Genomic DNA, 26968 nt, shown 5'->3' on the forward strand with positions numbered 1-26968 from the left:
GTTGTTTGTTTTTTATGAGACAGGTACTTCGTTGCAAGACAAACTTTGTGCATTCGCTTCAAGTATAGGAGGTGGCGACTTCTACGAGGGGAGTGGCTCAGCTTGGACCAAGACATGCGAGATGGTATGCATTTAGCACTCATTAATGTGGTTATTCTTTGGGAGGGTCATGACCCTTTTAGCATTAATGTAGAAAGTCATTGGCCCCTTAGTTTTCTGAGGCAGGAAATCCAACTCATGTCCAATGATCCCCCTTGTAATTTTTATTTCAAGTTGGATGGTAGGAAGGTTGGGAGTCGAAGTGAACATTGCAAAACATGCAAGCAATGTGTTGCTCCACACATCCTTAAAATTGTAGAGTCCATGTAATTCTTATTCTTCCAAGTGAATATTAAAAACTGTTTCTCTAAAAGTGTTGTAAACTTAATTTTATTTCATTTTCATAAATTGTAGTGATATTCTTAAGTCTGTTGTGTTTCGAACCCATTAATATGTAATAAAATAAAGATAAGTATGAGTAAGTACAATTGTAAATATAAGTATAAATATATATTTAAGTGTAAACAATAATATAATTAATTATCCTAGAAATATAAATATGATTTATGATTTCTTATATTTTAATGAAGTGTCATTAATTTTAAGTCTATGGATATAAGAATAAAAATAAATATAACTTTAAGTATATATTTAAGTGCAAATAATAATGTAAGTAACTTTGTAAATAATATACAATAATATGTAATAAAAAATAAAAGTACGATTTATTATTTACTATATTTTATTCAAGTGTCCTTTATTTACTAAAGTATAAACATAAGGTATTAAAATAAATATAAGTTTACATATATTTTAAATAAGTACAATAATAAACATAAGTATAAATTGCATCCATCCAGCCTCACGAAATCCAAAGTCATGACCCACCACTAGCTTCATTGAGTGCCATCACCATTGAAGAGGTGGAGTACCTCTTCATGCGATGTGTTGGAGCTCTTGGAGTTTTAATGAAATAAATATTACTTCATTAAAATTTTAATAAAATATATATTACTTTATGAAAGTTTTATTGAAGTAATATATAAATTTATATTTATAAGTATAAGTAGGGGTTATTTTCATTCACTTCTATTGCATTCTCTATCTCTCACTTTCTATCCACCTTGCCTGTTGCTCCCTTTACGCCTTCACCATGGCTTCTCATTGTGATGTGTTCGCACAATGGATGAGTGAAACCTATTAATGGTCAGATGTGGGACCAGATTTACCCTAGGTTTTGTTATAGTGTTGAGCTAAAGAATATATTTAGGACTCTAGAACTCGATAGCTCAGTGCTTGCATATTTTTACGCGGGATGTGATGATATCACATTTTTTATCCCTGACTCCACTACTCGGTGGATACCCCTAGAGTCCCTCTTCTCCATGAAGAGTGGTGAAAACCATAGAAAGATTGTGCAAAGAGAACTTGCACATGTTTCCCCCCCTTCCGATCTACCTCTGTGCCCCTCACTTTGGAGTCGGCAGACCCGATCGATCTCATCGAGCGGGATATTGCCTTTGCTATTTGTATATTATGCTCTGATTTGGAGTCACCACTCTCCATGAAGAGTGGTGACAACCATAGAAAGATTATGCAAAGAGCACTTGCACATGTTTCCCCCCCCTTTTTGATCTACCTCTGTGCCCCTCACTTTGGAGTCGGCAGACCCGATCGATCTCATCGAGCGGGATATTGCCTTTGCTATTTGTATATTATGCTCTGATTTTGAAGAGGAGAATGATGAGGAGCCAGTGATGCCTCTTCTCACCTATCAAGAGAAGGAGCCAGAGGAGATAGTCCTGGACAAGCAAGAGGAGAAGGCACGTAGCTTGTCTTTGGACTTGTCAACTATCCACCAGGAGGCAGCCCAACCTACTGAGAATGCAAAACTTGCATCATTGAGTGCCATCACTGTAGATGGTGTTGAGTACTTGCTCATGCAGGATGTCCTTGAGGTCTTGGATTTGAGGGAGGAAGAGTTGTACTGCCACCTTATCCAGGATGTTAATGAAGACCTCATCGACTTTTACACTGTGGATGTCCCTCCACAAGTAACTGAGATTGGCTGATACGATGGCACGAGCATGGATGATGTCTCTGCAATCATCCACATCCAAAGAAGTGCTGCAAAAGCTGCTCTCGAGTATGATATCTCTCAGATGCAAAATTTGAGAGGTTGCAGGAGGAGCTCTTTGGACCCCGACCACGCATTCACCTCTCGGACCCTGTACATGGTGATAGAGAGAGATCACTGGGGTAGACCTAGATGCACCAGTTGGGAAACAGAATGATGAGGTTGAGAGGGTACGTAATTTTTTTTTAAATCTTCCTAAAAATTTATGTGCGGGGCCTCAGGGGCCTGGGGACCCCACACATGCAAGCTGGCCAGCCTTTAGCTGGCATGCCTAGAGGGCCCGATGCATGCCAGCATGCATGTGTGGGGTCCCTAGGCCCCTAAGGCCCCGCACATACAATTTCAACTTATTTGAATTTTTTTCATGTAATTATATTTTGGAATAATTTTTGATATTTTATGTTTGCATGTATCAAAGGATGGTGGAACAAGGGGTGGCAGAGGAAGACTCTAGGATGAAGCTTTGAAGGAGTATATTGGCAAGATTTTTCAAGACATCATTGTCTTTCACAAAGTATGCTCCCCTGATGGGGGCAAGTCTCTCTCATGAAGATCAAGGCTTTAACAAAGGGTGATGCATTCAAGTCCATGCCTGTGACATCAAGCTTAAAGAAGGTGGTGCTTGTGAAGCACTCCAAGCTCCTATATTTATTCAAAGCTCAGCATGGAGGGAAGATTCATTCACTTGTTGGCCTAAGCCTTGCTACCGGGAAGATTGATCTTCATGCTATCCAACTCGAGCTCGAAGGAAATTTTGTTAATTCCTTCGCTTAAAGCTCCTACTGACTCTTCTAAGCCTAGTACTAAGAGGCACAGAGTTTAGGGTTTTTGTACTTACTTCTATGTCATGATATAATAGTTTCTATATTAATAAAAATATATTTTTGAAGTTTTGTTGTATTCGTGAGATCAACAAATAATATTTAATCATTAATTTGAGATTGAAATCACAATACAATTATCATTGCCAGATATAATCAAGTAGACACTTGGCAAGGATCAAAAAAATATATTTTCATTAAGTAAAGCATTTACATCATGATCACATGAGATTACATTGTGGCATATACATGAGATTACAAAATATCCCTAAATCTGCGGCTCATCACCATAATCTTCCCTCCATTTTCGCATGCATAGAACTAGTCACATATCTTTGTCAGTGATGGTGACTCTCTTGGCATGGAGACTGCTGCGTACATTGTGTCACCAAACATGTCCACCAAAAAAGCTTCAGCACACTCTTGAAGAGCTTCTAAAGCTACTATTGTCCATCATGTGGAAGCCTCACTATTGCCGACCCGACGATGCCATCGAGATAACCGGCTCACGTTCAAATCATCCATGATCTCCCTAACAAGGAGATGAAAAGGTATCCTCGGGATCAGAAGGTCTGTCGTCTTCTAATACTTTCTAATTTCTCGAGGAGCGACAGTGCCAGGTCTCCACCGACGTTTACGGTGTGTGGGCAGTGTTGGGGGCCTGACCTTCATGGGATCATTCCTCCTGGCAGTCTGCTTGGTGCGAGCCATGTTCTTGAAGAAGATAAAACAAGAATAGAATGAAAATGAAAGATTCTAAACTTATATTTATAACTTCAAAAACTGAAAATATAACTTATATTTATATTTTTATAGAATGAAAATAAATAACTCTTAAAATTTTTAGTAATTTTTATTATATTTAGTAATTTCCTTATAAGATCTCCTCTGATGTAACATCTCACTAATTCCTTAGGGTTTCTAGAACTTCATTCCATGTTTAAAGTAATCTAATTTTTAGAATAATTTTTATTATATTTTTTAGTAAAGAAAAAATTTCTAAAATTTCTAAATTAATTAAAATTTTATACACTTATAGTCTTTCATGCATACATGTTGTGTGAAAAATCCTAAATCCATATGAGGCCTGTGAACATAAAAATAATGCTTTCGATAAACTTGAAAAACTATACAAGAGAAAAAGATAATAACACCCAAGATATTGAGAAAGAAACATCAAATTGTACTTGTATATTAAAAACACTTCTCATAGATTACAAGTACATTGAAACACATGTTTACAACACATTATATGATTTACTCAAATCATATTATCCATGTTCAAACTGAAGGCATCGCCGTTATTACGAATCCTTTGTACAAGTCTCAAATCCTTGTCTATAAGAGTGATGCGCTTCGCATGAATAGCTGCCAATTGACCATCATGCATGAGGTCCACCGAATATGCCTTAGCTGCTTCTTGAAGAGCTAGCAATGCTTGGGCTGACCATTGCTGCGCATTGTTGACGGTAGAACTAAGTCTTGCATAAAACCTATTACGAGACATTCGCTGGAGATCTTGCAATATCTCTCTCACCAGTCTTGCAAATGGCGCCCTCGGTATGATTTTGGGAACTGGATTAGGTGCTTGGGTTGCTTGAGAAATAATTGCAGAAGTTTTCATTTAAAAGTTCTTCTCAGCTTTATGCTTCATGTTATTATGTAGTCGAATGGCTAGGTGGTATGATGCATCTATAAAATTGACTACCACATGATCATGGAGACCTAGATTGCACATATAAAATGATATTGTGTGACATATCAATCAAAATGTATGGGATGGTTGCCTAAAAATTATAATGTACGATATAAGTTGTCCAATATATCAGATACAACATATGCATAGAATGTGAACTGTTGGACGATGGACCAATGAATTTTCTAGCATTTATTAATCTAGTTATATGGCATATTAAATAGATCACATGGATAAGTTTAACACATCTCACTCAATGATTACATGGATAAGTTTAACATGTCGCACTCAATGATTACATTATTTTTCTCGCTACATGTCAAATTTTAATTTGGTCATAGTAGATAAGGTTATCAATGTTTATCACATAGAGTATGATAGCATATAATGTGACATGTAAAACGTACATGTATGTTCATAGATTTTGCATACACAATTGTAAGTTTAGAGATTTTTCCCAAGATTTTCAAGCAAATTTTAAGTTTTTAATTCTTTTTTTTTTGGATTTCTATGAATGAATCAAGCATGAATCTCATGAATGCACCCAATTTTGCTATCGATTAGAAGTAAAAAGCTAAATTTTATGGAATTTTAAATTATTTTAATGAAAGAAATGCAAAAATTGACAGAAGTAAGAAATTGAAAGCAAAATCAACAAAAACACTCATTGTTGCAAAGGATAAAACAACAAATAAATAAGCTTTTCCACATTAAAAACACCCTTAAAACCCTCACACACTCCCCTTTGTAACACCATGTTCAAAGAACACAGGCAAGAAAACACATCTCAAGTATGCTAAGCTAGCAAAAATAGAGGGAATTTGCTTGCTTAACATACTTTTCTTGAGCATGAGCAATGGAATGTTCATTAGGAAAAATTTGGACTCACAAACTGACCCTCTAAAAGGGATTTCTCTCTCTTCCATGAATCAAGGAAAAGTGCAAAAATAATGTTATAATATTTCTCCTCTCGCTTCTCTTTTTGAATCTTGTACATCTCAAAATATTAGTTTTATAATAGGTTCACTTATTATTTTATTGACTGTCTAAGAACTGTACCAGACTTTACTCAGAACTCAATATCTCAAAAATTATTTTTTTATTTGAGCTAGTTTCGAATATCTCAAAAGATATGACATTCTTAAATGCCCAGATTCATTTATGAGACTGAAGAAACAATATTTCGTGATTCTAGAAGGATTTTATCTTAAAAATGGAATATCTTGATTTGTACTTTGTATTTCATAATTTCTTTTTACAAGTACGTAGATCCGTGCTTTATCTACATTCTGGTGTCTTTTTATGTTTTTTAATAGAGATTTGAAGAGAATAAAATTTTTTTAAGATTTTAAGAAAGTGTTTAGATTTATTATTTTAGAGAATAGTACATTACAAATTTTTCTTTTTTTGTGATAGAGCTTCTTCTTCTCTTTAGGTCATTTCTTCTTTCCATATCTCATTTCTTCTTCTACTTTCAAATTTGCATATCCAAAGAGTTTGTATTTTCCTCCATCTCCAAACAGTTTGTTTTTCCCTCTTGTTCTATTGTACTTGTTCTCCCTACTACAAAGCTAGAGAATGAAGAGTGATTTAATTTTTTGGTGCCATTTTCTTGGAGCCAACAAACCATTTTCCTCTTCATTAATCTTGCTATCAAGGAAGAAGCAACAAAGAGACAACACAGAGCTAACATAGAGAAGCAACATAGAACAAAAATGGAGGTTAGCAATGTTTTGATGTTGGTTATGTTCAATTGAGTTCTATAAGTTATGTTTTCCTGTATCTGCATTACTATTCGTAAATAATAAAGTTAATAGTAAGATATGTTTTACTATTGGTTAATAATAATAATATGTGTTAAAGTTGGTGTTAAGTTACACGTGTGTTAATAATCATGAGATAGTGATGTATCTAAGTGTTTCTAGTTTTTTGATGTTTTAGGAAGCAAGAAGCTCTAAGAAGAGAAGTATACACTTCCAGCTAGATGAAGAGTATACCCCATTGTACAAGAGAATTGAGGTTTCAATGAAGAATCCATCGGTGATGCAATTACACAGAATATCAGGGAAAAAACATATAGATCTTTGGGTTGATGGGTCTATATATCCACATGATCCTATTACACAGTAATCTCCCTAATTCTCAGGACTAACATCATTTGTCAAGTATGTTGTGAGGGTAATGCAGGGTTATAGGGTTATACTTGGAGACTTGCAACCCAAGCCCATGTTTCTGCACAACAGATCATGAAACTTAATAGATCATTATTGGCAAAACAAGAAGAGAACAATGTTTTGCAAGATGCTATGCATGACATGGTAATGCAAAATGCCAGTTTGACTGACCAGGTTAATGATTTACAGGCTAGCAATAAGAAGATGAAGACAATGCTAGAGAAGACTGTCACTTATGGGCCCACAACAACACGGGAGGTACGTGAATGCTAAAGGTCATTAAAACCTATGCACATGTTGGCAAAGACAGGTGGACAATATAGGGCAAAGGATCTATGCACAACGTGATAACATGTAAAAGGTGTTTAGCAATCTAGAAAATGAAGTGAATCAAGGAATTGAAAAGGTACTCACTAAAGATATGGTGAAGTCCACGCTTCAATGCCCAAAGTTTAAGTCAGTTAGTGATGAAGTTATCATACAATGCTTCAATGCCCAAAGTTTAAGTCAGTTGGTGATGAAGTTATCATACAATGCTTACAAGAGGTAAGTGATTCCTTCACATCAAATGATATGTAGGGAATATGTGATAAGGTAGGAATAAGTTCTCAGTCTTATGGCATGATATACAAATATTTAGATACAAGATTTAAAAAAGTGCTGCAAACCATTTCATATGGTGCAAGCAATGACAAATCATTAAATAGTAAGGTGGAACAATTAATTGGTGAGCCAATGCACTTATGTCACAGACATGTATGCAAGTATGGGTGAAAGGAAGTGCCGTTTATCTTGCACACAAATAACAATTTTGTATTAGATGTATGCAAGTTATAGTCTCTAATGGTAAAATTTTATAGTATATCTGTGTGTTGCAGAATGTGGAGGCAAGCTAAAATTTGTTTTGAAGCTTGATGAAAGTGAGGTTATCAAAAGTCAGAAGTTAGAACATGTGAGTCTAACTCTCATGAATAGAGCACTGGATCCTAACATCTTGCCTGGTCATCCTGATTACTTTAGTGTATAGTCTAAGAACGAAATTTGGTGGCTTGTTGCATTTGAAGTACCAAAGGAAGAACATGAGATTTTGAAGATTTTCTTTAACTTGACAGAGATACCTAATACAGTGCAACGTCAAAATCATGGTGAAAGTTTGCACATGGAAGGTTATGGTGAGTATCCAGTGGAATTGCTGGAGATCTCAAAACTTTGAAGTGCATGTTTGGTGTGTCAAATGTAGCAAATGCAGAGTCTTGCATATATTGTATACAGTCTAAAAAGAAAGGTAAGAATGGGAAGAAACAATGGGAAGAAACACGCAGAGAAGGGTGTCCTACACGTGATCAATTTGTTTGTCGTGGGGGCCAAATGGTACGAGCAGATCCTAAGTGGGATCCTATTCTTGACATCCCCTTGACAAGAGTACACTTTTGCACTTTGCATGCACTAGTGAGGATCATAGACAAATTGGTTTATGAATATGTGTGTTTTGCTTATAAAATGCAGCCAGCTTCTGATGCCCAAGAAACATGTAAAAGGGTGGAAGAAGTATTATCTGCTTATAAAATGCAGCCAGCTTCTGATGCCCAAGAAACATGTAAAAGGGTGGAAGAAGTATTATCTGGGATGGGTTTACATCGAGGCCAGGTAGAAATAAAGAAGGATAAAAAAAAGTCCGGAGCAAGCGGCAATGTACCATGCAAGCCTTGCTTTGGCGGCTCAAAAGCAAGGAAATTCCTCTCTGCACCATGAAATGAAAATGGAGAACTACTAGTACAACAACCAAAGAAATATGAAGCATGGAAAAACTTACATTTAGCCGTTCCTGATCAAAGCAATGGAGGAAAGACTAGAGTAGCAAAAGCAAATGTGTGGATTGCTCTTGACAAATTGGCAGTGCTTTTGCAGAAGATGACATTTGGACCAGATAATTCCAAGGACCTTAAGGAGGTGATTGGTATATTCTATGCATCAGTTGTTGAAGCCTAGACTTCAAGTAGTGTAATACATTACATGGTAAGTGTGACATTACAATTAATTTATATGGTTTTAGAGACTAACTATGATTACGTTGTTTATTGATGTAGCATATATTGCATGCTCATGGTCCTTACTTTTGCAAATAAAGAAAGTTTAGCGATATGGTCTACATAGGGCATGCAACGATCTCATTGGCAAGCACGATGTGCTTCCAAAAGACAACTGCTCATGGAGGTGGAATCTATGATGTCAATCCAATGAAACAATTACTTCTATGGTGGTATAGAAAGATAGTAATAAGGTTAGAGGAGAAGAAACCTATGTCCAATGGATCACATGCAATACATAGAGTCATATGTGAGGTTAGAAAGGCACAATTTGAGAATTCATCAGGTAGAGAGAAACATGCTGAATGGTTGAGAACTCAAGAAAGAGAGGGAAGCAAGTGGAAAACCCGAGAGTCAAATGTTTCAAATGAGAAAATGCAAATTGAAACTCTATAATTTTTTGTTGATGCAAGTATTACTCTACTAAACCAAAATGGCTTTCACATAGAGCTTGTAAACCAATGTGATATATCACCCATAATCTCACTAACTATAACCATAATATTAAATGATTTTATGTGTGAGAGTATATGCATACTTGTGTGTGAACAGTTGTGTTATTTTTAAACTTGACTAAAGTTGACTAAACTATTACTTATAAGTGCTTATAAGTGGTGAGACATTTACATTTTATAGTCTTCTAGCTTTCAAGGCATGGCACACACCCAACAAAGTGCTAAGAGGAACCCTACTAAGACTCACCCAACACAGCCCCAAGTCAATACACCACCGGAGATAGATAGTGAGCGCACTCAATCTGACAATGGCACTACTACAGGTACAACGCATCCACATCCGCCATGTCACAAGAAGCGTAGATGGAGACCAGGCACTGCTGCTCTTCCCGCCTAACATACCAAAAGGCGCTTTTCCTTACGTGCATGTAATGGAAGCCCAATTATTGTAATGACAGCCCTAGACATTATAAATTGGCCTTACCCTGAGCTTAATGCCAAATGGGAAAGTGATACACTCCATGTACATAGTCTCTGAAGAGACTAGACCTAGTGGACAATTGACTATTTTTATGTTTTATCCAACCTAGTGTGAAAGCCAGTCATTTGTATATAAGTAAATTTTGACATTAAGCAATACACATTCATTCCCTTATAGAATAATACTTGTGAGCTCTCTCCCTCTTCTCTATTCTTTTCTTGCTTATGTTCTGTTGGATTCTTGCATGCTAGATGGTTGTTTGCTTGAATAGGTTTGATTGTAGTCTTTTCCCTCTCATTATCTTCTTCTCCATCCACCTTTTGTGACAAAGAACCATCGTGAAGGATATCACAAGGCGAAGGAAGCATTTTGGTGTGACAACTGAGTGAGGATGCGATGGATGAGCTAGTGCACCCACATGAGAAGTTACTTTGCGGCTCTATGGCAAAGTAACAAATGACACTTGATTCAGTAAGGCTAGGGTAATCTGTTGACTTTAACATATTTGGCACCAGCAAGATGGGGACTAGAAGCTTTGTTCTTTCATCCATTCAAGCTATTGGGATAGCCCAATATTGCTCGGTATTGATTAGGAGGTCATACTCTGAAAAAGATATAGATTTAGAGCTTTGGATGTGTTAGATTTGTTATTTTGAAGCTTGTTTACATTCTAGTTTTATACATGAAAGGGAAAACCCTAGTTTCATTGGTGATTTATGTGATTTTGAAGCCCAAGAGGCTTATATTTCATTGCATTGAATAAAAAGAAATTTGGGGATTTTTTTGAAAGCTTCCAAGAATATCTCACGAGATTTTAAATTTATAGTTTTTTTTCAAGACATTGTCACTAGGTTATGGTGGAGTTTATAATCGATTATTCTCTCTCCTTCCCTCTCTCTCTCTCTCTCTCTCTCTCTCTCTCTCTAAATCACACACCATAGTACATGTTGGATTGCAATAAGTTGTGATAAATCTTTGCATGGTGGGAGCTTCCCGGTCTTTTATTATTCAAATCCTACACCACACAAAGCCTTGACCAAACTGAATGTGCTAAAAAAGATGCCTAGGGCCCTCAAAAAGATGTTTGAGGCCCACAATATCCCATCCCCACCTGAGTCTACACTGAGACTAGCTTGTACACACACACACACACATCACCATTATATATATATTCTAGTGCATAATTGCATACTTTTGACATAGCAAATGGGTAGTATGTTTCAATAAGTTTTGTGATCTCAAATATTAAAGAAACAAGGTTTGAAAAGCCCTTAGAACAAAAACTCATACAACACACATGTACTCATTATATTACCAAATTTTTTCAAGTGCATAATTTCAAACATTTGACATCATAAATGGACTTAGAAGGCCCAAATATGGTAAAAGCGATTGTAAACTTGGGTACCTTTCGATGAGTTTTATGAATTTCAAATATTGAAAAAAAATCTAGGAAGTTCTTAGAAGCCACAAATATGGTAAAGACGACTGTAAACTTGGGTACCTTTTGATGAGTTTGAAATTCATAAAACTCATCGAAAGGTACCCAAGTTTACAGTCGTCTTTACCATATTTGTGGCTTCTACGGACTTCCTAGATTTTTTTTCAATATTTGAAATTTATAAAACTCATCGAAAGGTACCCAAGTTTACAATTGTTTTACCATATTTGGGCCTTTTTAGTATGTCAAAAGTCTAAAATTTTGCACTTGAAAAAATAGTTGTAAAAGAAGTCTAGGAGGCTTCCCAAACTTTTTTTTTCAATACTAGAAATCCATAAAACTCATTAGAAGATACCAAACTTTACAATAATTCTTACCTTAATTAGGCCTCTTGAGTCTATTTATGATAAAAGTCTAAAACTATACACTTGAAAAATAACTTTTAATAAATGATGACTTATGTGCATGTGTGTTAAAAAAAGGTATGGGAAGCCCTCAAAGCAACCGCTAGTGCTGGCTTCTAAGTGTTCTCGATATTCATGTTTATAATCGTTTTTACCATATTTAGGCCTTCTAAGCCTATTTTTTAAGTTTGAATCATGAAATTTTACAATATGTGTGTTGTATTTGGTGTGTGTGTGTGTGTGTGTGTGTGTGAGAGAGAGAGAGAGAGAGAGAGAGAGAGAGAGATTAGGTATAAGGGAGGAGAGATTAGGTATGAGAGAGGAGAGAGATTAGGTTTGAGAGAGGAGAGAGAAGACAAATAAGAAAGGAGAGAGAATAAGAAACTCTCCAAATTATTTAAAAATTTTAGAAATCTAAAAGCTCACCATTTCTTATCAAAAGCTCATGAAGGAAGCTTGCAAAAACATCACCGAGAAGTTTGTGTTCATGCACTTCATAAATTTTCATGCATTGTTAAAATTGGTAGTTAAAATCAACAAAAAACAATTAAAAAACACTCAATCACATGAACAAAAACCATTAATTATAATTATAAAACTAAACCATCCTCCATCAAGTTTAATAAATCTCAAAAAACTCCCAAAACTAGGCCAAACCATCTCTTAGGTTGGGAGACTTGAGCCCACACTCCCGTGAAAAATAGACATGAGTCTAGCAAACGTGAGTCGAGTGACATGATCCTAGAGACGTGATCCATGAGCCTCAAGACTTCAGCCCATTAGTTTGGAGGCATGATTCGTGAGTGTGGAGACATGAGTCAACAGACGTGAGCCTATAGATGTGAGTCTAGAGAAAGGTATACCTAATATTGTACAAGCCAATTAAAACTTCCTTGAAGACTTCTGAAAGATCCATGCCCCCTCCGCCCAACGGATTCGGGGGTGCTAGCAGCGGAAGTAGCACTCCTTGTGCGGGGCAGGATCCCTCACTCGAGGCCTCGCCCACCCCACGGATATCCGGACAAGAGACTAATCCCTCGGTTCTTCAAAAACCGAACCTGGAAAAACTTCCCTCGCCCAAAAAGCACGGGCGATTCCTCCAAGATATTTTTACTCTAACATAGTCAGAGTAAAGCACGGGCGATTCCTCCAAGATATTTTTACTCTAACAGAGTCAGGGTCATTACTGACCAAACTGATCCGACCAAACCTCTGAGTCTCATGGTCAGATCAAGGAAGAAACTTGCACTTGGATCATAGAAACCAACGCTTTTTTCCCCATCGAGAGGCACAGCTGTTGATTCTTTTTCCATAGAACAATTACTATCCGGGATTTACTTCATCTATCGTACTATAACAGAATTGAGTCTCATTTTACGGATCCATCAATCCAGCCTACTAACCCTAGTCCCATGGGTTAGCGAACCGCCCAACCACTATAGTGATGGGATCCAATTAGAAATTTGGTTAGGTTTTGTCCCGGGTACCAGGGAAAAGAGTTCCCAGGCCCCCTAGCTGGATATTCATGTAAATTTAACGCCAGTCACACCACTTACACACCCAATATGAAATTGCCTTTTTCACATATTCAGTTATCTTTAAAACAATAACTTAATGAAACCATATTGTCACTGATCATAATCCTCCAAAATATCCGGTTGAATCCTAATTTCCAATCATTCCTTCATCGGTGTACCTATGGCATCATTGGCAACCAGAACGCTCACCACCTATCCCTCAGGGGCCTTTTCGATAGTTCCTAGCTCATAGTACCCGACAATATAATCACTTATAAAAATCAAGATGGAATCTCCGTTGAAGATCAGCAAGATCAACCAACAGCTCCATATAAAAGAGCCATGGACTCATCCGTTGAGGACCAGCAAGGTCAATCAACCAGATCGATGCCTGATTTCAAAAAACAACTCTTACTCCTTGTTACAATATCTTCCCCGACGCTCGTGTGGGTATCTTCGGTGACCCAGAGCCCGAGCACCGTATGGTCAGCACCCTCTAGGATCCTTCGCAGGTGACCTAGCGCTTCACTCATAGGCCGCTTCCTTGGTCCCTCATCCACCGTGCCGGAAGCTCACCATTTAAATCAAACAGAGGCTAGTCAACACCTCGGTCGACCTTGCTACGCGAGACGTCCTCCGTTGACTGTCCGTCTCAGCTATTGTAACTTTATCAGTTAGGTCACCACCACGACCTCATTCACAAGACGGTCAAAATGCTTCCCCAGCATTTTTGACATAAAACAGTAATTTAAAAATAGGTCATAAATACAGTTCCTATAATGAACTCTCGTCTTTCAAATTGTTTCACATCCGTCCACATTACTTAATCCATATCCAATTCATATATATACCCATTCTCATCTAATCACATCATTTTCCATCTCATCACATCTTTCCTCATTTATTCTCATCACATCTCATCCACTCGCATCAACCCATATTCACATCCCATCACACCTCATTCATTTTTACATCACATCTCATCTCATTCATTTCACATCTCATCTCATTCATTCTTATCCCGATGCACATCACATCAAATCTCATCCATTCACATCCCATATCATAGATTTACATCCGAATCGCATGACATCACATCTCATTCATTCACATCCCGATTCACATCACATCACATCTCATTCACTCACTCACATCGATATCACATCCTTTCACATACACATCCACATCCATTCTTTCACATACACATCCATATCCATTCTTCCACATACACGTCCATAAAAATACATACACATCCACATCCATTCTTCCACATACATATCCACATTCATACTTCCACATACACATCCACATTCATTCTTTCACATATACATCCACATCCATACATACACATCTACATCCATTCTTCCACATACATATCCACATTCATACTTCCACATACACATCCACATTCATTCTTCCACATACACACCCACATCCATTCTTCCACATACACATCCACATCCATTCTTCCACATACACATACACATCCACATTCATACTTCCACATACACATCCACATTTATTCTTCCACATACATATCCCCATTCATACTTCCACATACACATCCACATTCATTCTTCCACATACACATTCCCATTCATACTTCCACATACACATCTATATTCATTCTTCCACATACACATCCACATCCATACATACACATCCACATCCATTCTCATTACATCACATCTTATCATATCCTATTTTCATCTTATCACATGCTATTTTCATTTAATACCTTTTTCTGGGACTTTTTTTAAATTCTTGCCAATTGCTTGGCCTAATTAAAGGTTCTTTTTCTCGCCGATTAGTTCCATATTCATTCTCAATTTCTCAAATGAATTATATTCAATATTCCTCTTTTGGAATAGAAGAATTCATGGGATTTACAGAAATCAATTCTACCTATATTTCCACTTTTACTACAGAGAAATTGAATTATACTAAAATTTCCTCTTCTTCCCATTTAATTTCTTGGATCTCAAAAACCATGGGAATTCCTCTTTTTGCGTTTTATTAATTGCATTCCAATGTCATGGGTATTCCTCTTTTATTCATAAAGTAATTTCATCTAAAATAAAATACCCATAAATTCAATATGCTAGGAATTTCTTTTTTCCCATCTAATTGATGGAATTCCAAATGTCATAGGAATTCCTCTTTTAACATTAAAAATGAATTACTAGAAATTTCTCTTTTGCTAATTACTATTTATGCATAAACATAAAAATCAAATTTTTTATGATTATAATGAGAATCATTCAATTAATCTAGGATGATTAATCTGAGAATATGGTAGGAAGTCCTCTTTTCATAATATAAATGAAAATGATTTATGTGTTTATTTTTCAAAAATTTTGCCATAGCTCCGCTGCTATTACTGATAATTCTCAATAAATTTGAAAGAATAAAGTTTAGTATTATTCATGTGACTAGAATAACCACTAATCATTATCCAATTATGGATTGATTCTTAATTTTACCATAAATTAAATAGTATAAAAGTATTAAAAGCCATTATTTTGGCCTCCAATTAGACAAGCATAGAAATTACTTTTAGATGAGAGAAATGCTTCATGAGAAGCTTCATTTGAATTGAGAATAGGTCATAGGAATGACCATTCTTTGGGGGAGAGAGAGAAATGTTTAAAAACCATTTTAAATTAAGCATAAATAGAAATTTATGTATTTCTTCATTACAATACATTAAAGAACTTCAATAGTATTCAAAAGCCATTCAAATTAATGCTTTTGAAGCTTGAGAGGGGTTGAGAAGAGAAACATTTGGAGATTTAAGAAAAAGAAGACAATAATCCACACTTTACCTCCTAAATTACTTGATTCTTTGATCACAGTAGAGGTCGGTTTGGTATGTTGTTGGAGTCACCTAGGAAGATTGAAAAGAGAGAGAAGCTCCAATCTCTTCAATTTGTAGAGGATAATAAAAAATATCATTATTTCAGTATAATACTGGCATGGTATAGTTCTCATATTTTTTTAGGCTAAGGATCTGTTTATAGGTGAGGGAGGCCTCTAACCAAGTCCAACTAGTTTCTAGAATTTTCCAGGTTTAGTTTGGGTGAATTTGGACAAGATTTAGACCTAGTTTGGCTCCCTTTTGATTTGGTTTGATCTAGGAGAGAGGAGAGATCAAAATATCACAATATTTTTGAGTTTAAAACTCCACCACACAAGTGAAATAGGTGCCTCCTTGAAGAGCTCCCTTCTTCTTACCAGGGTGTCAAAATTGAATCATTATACCCAAAATATCTCATTTTTTTAGTAATACTCATAGTTTTTTACTAATAAACCTTGTCCTTAGTCAACTCTTCATCTTATGTGAGCATTTACTCATTTTTGGAGATTTTTATTTTATAAATTGGATTCATCTCCTCCCCACACTTGGATTGATCCTATTGGACCATAGGAACCTTAATTGGACCATAATCCAAATTTTTTTGAAAATCTAGACCCTTAGGCTAAGGTCCTTTATACTTCTTTTTTCAATTAAATCCAAATGCACATTGGAAAGTTCTTTTTGAATTTCTGTTTCAGGGGAAACCATTTTAGACACTAGGAGGATTTCTATATTCAAAAATATCTCAATTTTAGATTATCTCTCTCTAGATATTTTCTCTCTCTAGGCTAAAACAGGGTAAAATATAATCTTTCTTTTATTTCAAAGAGGGGAATAATTACAAGATCAGAAGGGGAGGTTCTTACACCTGTACACCTCAAAAGCTGGAGGGAGCAATCTTACATCCTACCCCACTTAAAAAAGCGCGAGATGTCCTCATCTCGTAGGTGGAGTATGATCTCTTTCATCCTTTTCTTCTTCTTCAATCACTTCCAGCGTTATTGCCTTGGAAGTGGACAGTCGATTTGGGAACATCTCTCCTTGACTTCCCCTATTCTGAAGTGGAGGTCTTGCATTACTTTGGATTAAAACTGCGGGTTGGTTAGACGGTCTACCTCTAGGATTTCTCTGATTTTGGCGGAAAGAAACCTGATTACTCTGGAAGGAAGGAGCTGGAGTCTCGAATCTTGATCCCTGATTTTCTCGCCCTGAAAACCTTGTTTCAAAAGGTGTTGGGCAATCCATACTACGATGTCCAAATCCTTGACAGTTATAGCGTTTCACTCCCTTGTTCAAGGGTGGAACTTCTGAAGTTGAATTCCAAGTGATTGAGTTCCGGGACATTTCTTCCATTCTGGAACTTCCCATATGGGCTTGATCCTTATATCTCTTAGACGGTGGAAGGTTGGAATCACCTTCTGGAGCTAAAAACCTTTTGAAAGGTGATGGTGCTGGCTTTGGCAGGACCTTGACATCAAAGGCCTTGGCGAAATCCTTCACCATCATCCGCACTGCTTCGGCCATGGAAACTGGCTTGGCATTCTTTACTAGGATATTCAAAGGTTCGTTCAGTCCCGAATAAACCTGGCCATCAGCTGTTCTTCATCTAGCGGTGGCGAGTATTTAAGGAGGAGAGCGAACGCTTGGTAATATACTTCAATAGTTCTTTTCCCCTGGGTTAACTCTAAGAATTCGTTCATCTTTGTTTCCAAAAAGCCGCGAGAGGACAGAATCTCTTCCTTAGGTAAATTTTGAGATCATTCCATGTCTGAGTGTTTCGATCCACACGGTTTGTCTCGCAGTGGTTTCTCCATGCTACTCTCGCTGTTTCTACTATCTTCAGCCTTACAAGAGCCATTTTGCTCTTCTCATTGTACCCGGTGACATCAAAGTTCTCTTCCATTGCTTCGATCTACTTCTCCACAGTCTCACCCAAGTTTTTCCCTTCACCCTTGAAAGGTTCAGGTTGCAATCTATGAAGAGTTTTACGAACATCCAAGTCAAGCTCTTCCTCATCGAGTTGGGGGTTATCATTCCTACCACGATGACCTCGATCCATGATCCTATCATACGAAAATTCTTGTTGTCCTTTTATTTACAATTCAAATCCAACTTTAGATCCAACAGATTTTGGGGTTCTTTAGATTGTTCAACTCTCCACAGAATCATGGGATAAAGTTCCCTTATATAGAACTCATTATCAGATAACAATTCATTCAAAACATATCATTCATATTCTTAACACAATAATGGTCCATCAGACCGAAAATTCCATCTAAACATTCCTCCATGGAAGTTTCAGTTATGCAGGTTTTTAATTTGTCATTCCTTAACTAGATCCACTAGGTCAAGTGTTAACATTAGCAATCTGTCAGCACAATCCACTAATCTCGTAGTGATTTGCTGAAGTCCTTATTGTCATTCCAGTTACACAGGGACTCGTCCCATTCATCCTCATTGTGGCTTTGTTCAACTGATCACTTTTCAACCAAAATTCAGGAATCATCTCAATCCCAGAATCCAAATCAACTCATCAATTCTCAACCAGAATCTTAAAATCATATCAACCACATTCGAATTCATCATCTGGATAGCATTTCTTCTTATAATTTCAAGGTCTTAGATTTACTCGTATATACTGCCAGTAAAGAGCTGCAATTATACCCTCGGTATATACGGGTAGTCACGGTCCTTGGAATTATAAGGTAGATACCATCATGATGAGCAAGCAAGTCAGGGATTTCCATACAATTGCGGTACTTCATCTGAAGACCCACTTTCAATTTTATGAATCTTCATTCTGAATATCAATTTGTATGATTTTTATCACACAATTACAACCTTTTACTGTTACTTCACAATTTTTTTGTCATTTTTGGCTTTTCAGTTGATCCACTTTAGTCAATTCACTCCGATACCAGTTGAAAGATCCCTGCCCCCTCCGCGCGACGGATTCGGGGGTGCTAGCAGTGAAAGTAGCACTCCTTGTGCGGGGCAGGATCCCTCACTCGGGGCCTCGCCCACCAACGGATATCCAGACAAGAGACTACTCCCTCGGTTCTTCAAAAATCGAACGCGGAAAAACTTCCTTGGTCCCTCATCCACCGTAACGGAAGCTCACCACTTAAATCAAACCGCGACTGGTCAAGACCTCGGCCAACCTTGCTACGCGAGACGTCCTCCGTTGACTCTCCGTCAGCTATTGTAACTTTATCAATTAGGTCACCCCCCACCACGACCTCATTCACAAGACGGTCAAAATGCTTCCCCAGCATTTTTGACATAAAATAGTCATTTAAAAACAGGTCATAAATACAGTTCCTATAATGAACTCTCGTCTTTCACATTGTTTCACATCTATCCACATTACTTAATCCATATCCAATTCATATGCATACCCATTCTCATCCAATCACATCATTTTCCATCATCTCATCACATCTTTCCTCATTTATTCTCATCACATCTCATCCACTCGCATTAACCCATATTCACATCTGTCTCAATTTACATCTCAATTTACATCACATTCATTTCACATCTCATCTCATTCATTCTTATCTCGATTCACATCACATCACATCACATCTCATCCCTTCACATCCCATATCATACATTTACATCCGATTCGCATGACATCACATCTCATTCATTCACATCCCGATTCACATCTCATTCATTCACTCACATCGATATCACATCCTTTCACATACACATCCACATCCACATCCACATCCATTCTTTCACATACACATCCATATCCATTCTTCCACACATACACATCCATATCCATTCTTCCACATACATGTCCACATCCATACATACACATCCACATCCATTCTTCCACATACATATCCACATTCATACTTCCACATACACATCCACATTCATTCTTCCACATACACATCCACATCCATTCTTCCACATACATATCCACATTCATACCCCCACATACAAATCCACATTCATTCTTACATTAAATATGAATTACTAGAAATCTCTTTTGCTAAGTACTATTTATGCATAAACATAAAATTAAATTTTCTATGATTATAATGAGAATCATTCAATTAATCTAGGATGATTAATCCTAGAATATGATAGGAAGTCCTCTTTTCATAATATAAATGAAAATGATTTATGTGTTTATTTTTTAAAAATTTTACCATAGCTCCGCTGCTATTACTGATAATAAGTTTGAAAGAATAAAGTTTAGTATTCTTCATGTGACTAGAATAACCACTAATTGGATCATTATCCCAATTATGGATTGATTCTTAATTTTACCATAAATTAAATAGCATAAAAGTATTAAAAGCCGTTATTTTGGCCTCCAACTAGACAAGCATAGAAATTACTCTTAGATGAGAGAAATGCTTCATGTGAGAAGCTTTATTTGAATTGAGAATAGGTCATAGGAATGACCATTCTTTGGGGGAGAGAGAGAAATGCTTAAAAACCATTATAAATTAAGCATAAATAGAAATTTATGTATTTCTTCATTACAATACATTAAAGAACTTCAATAGTATTCAAAAGCCATTCAAAGTAATGCTTCTCAAGCTTGAGAGGGATTGAGAAGAGAAACATTTGGAGATTTAAGAAAAAGAAGACAATAATCCACACTTTACCTTCTAAATTACTTGATTCTTTGATCACAGTAGAGGCCCCCAACCAATCAATTGGTTTGGTATGTTGTTGGAGTCACCAAGGAAGATTGAAGAGAGAGAGAAGCTCCAATCTCTTCAATTTGTAGAGGATTTTTAGAGGATAATAGAAAATATCATTATTTCAATATAATAGTGGCATGGTATAGTTCTCATATTTTTTTACAAAGGGCTAAGGATCTATTTATAGGTGAGGGAGGCCTCTAACCAAGTCGAACTAGTTTCTAGAATTTTTCAGGTTCAATTTGGTTGAATTTGGTCCCTTTTGATTTGGTTTGATCTAGGAGAGAGGAGAGATAAAAATATCACAATATTTTTGAGTTTAAAACTCCACCACACAAGTGAAATAGACGCCTCCTTGAAGAGCTCCCTTATCCTTACCAAGGTGTCAAAATTGAATCATTATACCCAAAATATCTTGTTTTTTTATTAATACTCATAGTTTTTTACTAATAAACCTTGTCCTTAGTCAACTCTTCATCTTATGTGAGCATTTACTCATTTTTGGGGGGCTTTTCTTTTATAAATTGGATTTATCTCCTCCCCACACTTGGATTGATCCTATTGGCCCATAGGAACCTTAATTGGACCATAATCCAATTTTTTTTAAAAATCTAGACCCTTAGGCTAAGGTCCTTTATACTTCTTTCAATTAATTCCAAATGCACATTGGAAAGTTCTTTTTGAATTTCTATTTCAGGGAAAACCATTTTAGACACTAGGAGGATTTTTTTATTCAAAAAATATCTCAATTTTGGATTACCTCTCTCTAGATATTTTCTCTCTCTAGGCTAAAACAGGGTAAAACATAATCTTTCTTTTATTTCAAAGAGGGGAATAATTACAAGATCAGAAGGGGAGGTTCTTACACATGTACACCTCAAAAACTGGAGGGAGGAATCTTACATCCTACCCCACTTAAAAAAACGTGAGATGTCCTCATTTCATAGGTGGAGTATGATCTCTTTCATCCTCTTCTTCTTCGTCAATCACTTCCAGCATTATTGCCTTGGAAGTGGACGACCGATTTGGGAACATCTCTCCTTGACTTCCCCTATTCTGAGGTAGAGGTCTTGCATTACTTTGGATTAAAACTGTGGGTTGGTTAGACGGTCTACCTCTGGGATTTCTCTGATCTTGGCGGAAAGAAACCTCATTACTCTAGAAGGAAAGAGCTAGAGTCTCGAATCTTGATCCTTGATTTTCCTGCCCTGAAAACCTTGTTCCAAAAGGTGTTGGGCAATCCATACTGCGATGTCCAAATCCTTGACAGTTATAGCATTTCACTCCCTTGTTCAAGGGTGGAACTTCTGAAGTTGAATTCCAAGGGATTGAGTTCCGGGAAAAGGACATTTCTTCCGTTCTGGAAATTCCCATATCCTGGGCTTGACCCTTATATCAATTAGACGGTGGAAGGTTGGAATCACCTTCTGGAGATAAAAACCTTTTGAAAGGTGATGGTGCTCGCTTTGGCAGGACCTTGACATCAAAGGCCTTGGCGAAATCCTTCGCCATCTGCACTGCTTCGACCATGGAAACTGGCTTGGCATTCTTTACTAGGATATTCAAAGGTTCGTTTCAGTCCCCGAATGAACCTGGCCCTCAGCTGTTCTTCATCGAGCGGTGGTGAGTATTTGAGGAGGAGAGCGAATGCTTGGTAATATACTTCAATAGTTCTGCTCCCCTGGGTTAACTCTAAGAATTCGTTCATCTTTGTTTCCAAAAAGACGGGAGGACAGAATCTCTTCCTTAGGTAAATTTTGAGATCATTCCATGTCTAAGTGTTTCGATCCTCCACAGGGTTCGCAGAGGTTTCTCCATGCTACTCTGGATGTTTCTACTATCTTTAGCCTTGCAAGAGCCACTTTGCTCTTCTCATTGTACCCGGTGACATCGAAGTACTCTTCCATTACTTCGATCCACTTCTCCACAGTCTTGCCCAAGTTTTTCCCTTCACCCTTGAAAGGTCCAGGCTGTGATCTATGAAGAGTTTTACAAACATCCAAGTCGAGCTCTTCCTCATCGAGTTGGGGGTTATCATTCCTACCACGACGACCTCGATCCATGATCTTATCAATACGAAAATTCTTGTTAAGTCCTTCTATTTACAATTCAAATCCGACTTTAGATCCAACTGATTCTGGGGTTCTTTAGATTGGTCAGCTCTCCACAGAATCATGGGATAAAGATCCCTCATATAGAACTCATTATCAGATAACAATTCATTCAGAACATATCATTCATATTCTTAACACAATAATGGTCCATCAGACAGAAAATTCCATCTGAACATTCCTCCATGGAAGTTTCAGTTATGCAGAATTTTAATTTGTCATCCCTTAACTGGATCCACTAGGTCAAGTGTTAACAATAGCAATCTGTTAGCACAATCCACTAATCTCGTAGTGATTTGCTGAAGTCCTTATCGTCATTCCAGTTATGAACATCATCACAGGGACTCATCCCATTCATCCTCATTGTGGCTTTGTTCAACTGATCGCTTTTCAACCAAAATCCAGGAATCATCTCAATCAGAATCCAAATCAACTCATCAATTCCCAACCAGAATCTTAACCACATTCGAATTCATCATCTGGATAGCATTTTTACTTATAATTTCAAGGTCTTAGATTTACTCGTATATACTGCCAGTAAAGAGCTGCAATTATACCCTCGGTATATACGGGTAGTCACGGTCCTTAGAATTATAAGGTAAATACCATCATGACTAGGCCTCAAGCAAGTCAGAGATTTCCATACAATTGCCGTACTTCATCTGAAGACCCACTTTCAGTTTTATGAATCTTCATTCTGAATATTTATCACACAATTACAACCTTTTACTATATTACTTCATAATTTTTTTATCATTTTTGGCTTTTCAATTGATCCACTTTAGTCAATTCGCTCCGATACCAGCTGAAAGATCCTTGCCCCCTCCGCGCAATTCGGGGGTGCTAGCAGTGAAAGTAGCACTCCTTGTGCGGCGCAGGATCCCTCACTCGGGGCCTCGCCCACGGATATCTGGACAAGAGACTAATCCCTCGGTTCTTCAAAAACCAAGGGATATCCGGACAAGAGACTAATCCCTCACTCGGGGCCTCGCCCACGGATATCCGGACAAGAGACTAATCCCTCGATTCTTCAAAAACCGAACCCGAAAAAACTTCGCTCGCCCAGAAAGCACGAGCGATTCCTCCAGGATATTTTTACTCTAATGTAGTCAGAGTCATTACTGACCAAACTGATCCGACCGAACTTGTGAGTCTCATGGTCCGATCAAGGAAGAAACTTGCACTTGGATCATAGAAACCAACGCTTTTTTCCCCATCGAGAGACACAGCCGTTGATTCTTTTTCCATAGAACAATTACTATCCGGGATTTACTTCATCTATCATACTATAACAGAATTAAGTCTTATTTTACGGATGCATCAGTCCAGCCTATCCAGTCCCATGGGTTAGCCAACCGCCCAACCACTGTAGTGAAAGGATCCAATTAGGAATTTGGTCAGGTTTTGTCCCAGGTACCAGGGAAAAGAGTTCCCAGGCTCCCTAGCCATATATTCATGCAAATTTAACGCCAGTCACACCACTTACACACCCAATATGAAATTGCCTTTTTCACAGATTCAGTTATCTTTAAAACAATCATTTAATGAAACCATAGTGTCACTGATCATAATCCTCCAAAATATCCGATTGAATCCTAATTTTCAATCATTCCTTCATCTGTGTACCTATGGCATCATTGGCAACCAGAACGCTCACCACCTGTCCCTCAGGGGCCTTTTCGATAGTTCCTAGCTCATAGTACCCGACCATATAATCACTTATAAAAATCAAGATAGAATCTCCGTTGAAGATCAGCAAGATCAACCAACAGCTCCATATAAAAGAGCCATGGACTCGTTTGAGGACCAGCAAGGTCAATCAACTAGATCCATGCCCGGTCTCAGAAAACAACTCTTACTCCTTGTTCCAATATCTTCCCCGACGCTCGTGTGGGTATCTTCGGCGACCTAGAGCCCGAGCACCGTATGGTCAGCACCCTCTAGGATCCTTTGCACGTGACCTAGCGCTTCACTCATAGGCCGCTTCCTTAGTCCCTCATCCACCGTACCGGAAGCTCACCATTTAAATCGAAACCGAGGCTGGTCAAGACCTCGACCGACCTTGCTACGCGAGACATCCTCCGCTGACTCTCCGTCACTCAGCTATTGTAACTTTATCAGTTAGGTCACCCCACGTCCTCATTCACAAGACGGTCAAAATGCTTCCTCAGCATTTTTGATATAAAACGGTCATTTAAAAATAGGTCATAAATACAGTTCCTATAATGAACTCTCATCTTTCACATTGTTTCAAATCCGTGCACATTACTTAGTCCATATCCAATTCATATGTATACCCATTCTCATCACATCATTTTCCATCTCATCACATCTTTCCTCATTTATTCTCATCACATCTCATCCACTCGCATCAACCCATATTCACATCCCATCACACCTCATTCATTTCACATCTGTCTCAATTTACATCTCAATTTACATCACATTCATTTCACATCTCATCTCATTCATTCTTATCCCGATTCACATCACATCACATCTCATCCATTCACATCCCATATCATACATTTACATCCGATTCGCATGACATCACATCTCATTCATTCACATCCCAATTTACAACACATCACATCTCATTCATTCACTCACATCGATATCACATCTTTTCACATACACATCCATATCCATTCTTCCACATACACATCCATATCCATTCTTCCAAATACACATCCACATCCATACATACACATCCACATCCATACATACACATCCACATCCATTCTTCCACATACATATCCACATTCATACTTCCACATACACATCCACATTCATTCTTCCACACATACACATCCACATCCATACATACACATCCACATACATATCCACATTCATACTTCCACATACACATCTATATTCATTCTTCCACATACACATCCACATCCATACATACACATCCACATCCATTCTTCCACATACACATCCACATTCATACTTCCACATACACATCCACATTCATTCTTCCACATACATATCCCCATTCATACTTCCACATACACATCCACATTCATACTTCCACATACACATCCCCATTCATTCTTCCACATACACATCTCCATTCATACTTCCACATTTTCATTCTTCCACATACACATCCACATCCATACATACACATCCACATCCATTCTGATTACATCACATCTTATCATATCCTATTTTCATCTTATCACATCCTATCACATGCTATTCCCATTTAATATCTTTTTCTAGGTTGATCCTGATAATGGGACTTTTTCTAGATTTTTATCAATTTCTTGGCCTAATTAAAGGTTCTTTTTCTCGACGATTAGTTCCATATTCATTCTCAATTTCTCAAATGAATTATATTCAATATTCCTCTTTTGGAATAGAAGAATTCATTGGATTTACAGAAATCAATTCTACCCATATTTCCACTTTTGAGTAATCAACAAAGAAATTGAATTATACTAAAATTTCCTCTTCTTCCCATTTAATTTCTTGGATCTCAAATACCATGGGAATTGCTCTTTTTGCGTTTTATTAATTGCATTCTAATGTCATGGGTATTCCTCTTTTATTTGTTGAGATATCGAGCTCTAGTGAGGCGGTGGACACTGATGACCCGCCTGGGGGATAGGCCCCACACTTACACCACTGGCATGGTTGGTGAGATCTTGGGTGATATGCAGCCAGTGGGATGACAAGCTGTGTGACAGCCACTCTAGAGACTGGCATAGTTATAGCGCCAGCTCATTTAGTCGGGTTCACACTATAGAGAACCCGTGTATGTATTGGTTGAGTACCTTTCATATTATTGTGTACTCTTATCTTGTATATGGTGTGTTGAGTGTTGAGTAGAGAAGAAGAAGATTTTCAGCCTCTCACCTTGTGTGTTCTCTATTAGGGTTTTGTGAGTGTGTGTGTGCTTGCAAGAGCTCAAGCTCTCTTCCCCCCTGCATCTTTTCATGGTATCAGAGCCTGGTTCGTGCTAAGGACTGAGCTGCAAGCAAGAGAACCACAGGAAGCGGTACGAGGGTAAGAGCTTCAACTACTCTTCCCTATTGTGTTAGTGACTACACCCTTGTCGGGAGCTCTACGG

This window comes from Cibotium barometz, chromosome 9 (assembly GCF_041138505.1).
Source record: "Cibotium barometz isolate CiBa-2024 chromosome 9, ASM4113850v1, whole genome shotgun sequence".
NCBI lineage: Eukaryota > Viridiplantae > Streptophyta > Polypodiopsida > Cyatheales > Cibotiaceae > Cibotium > Cibotium barometz.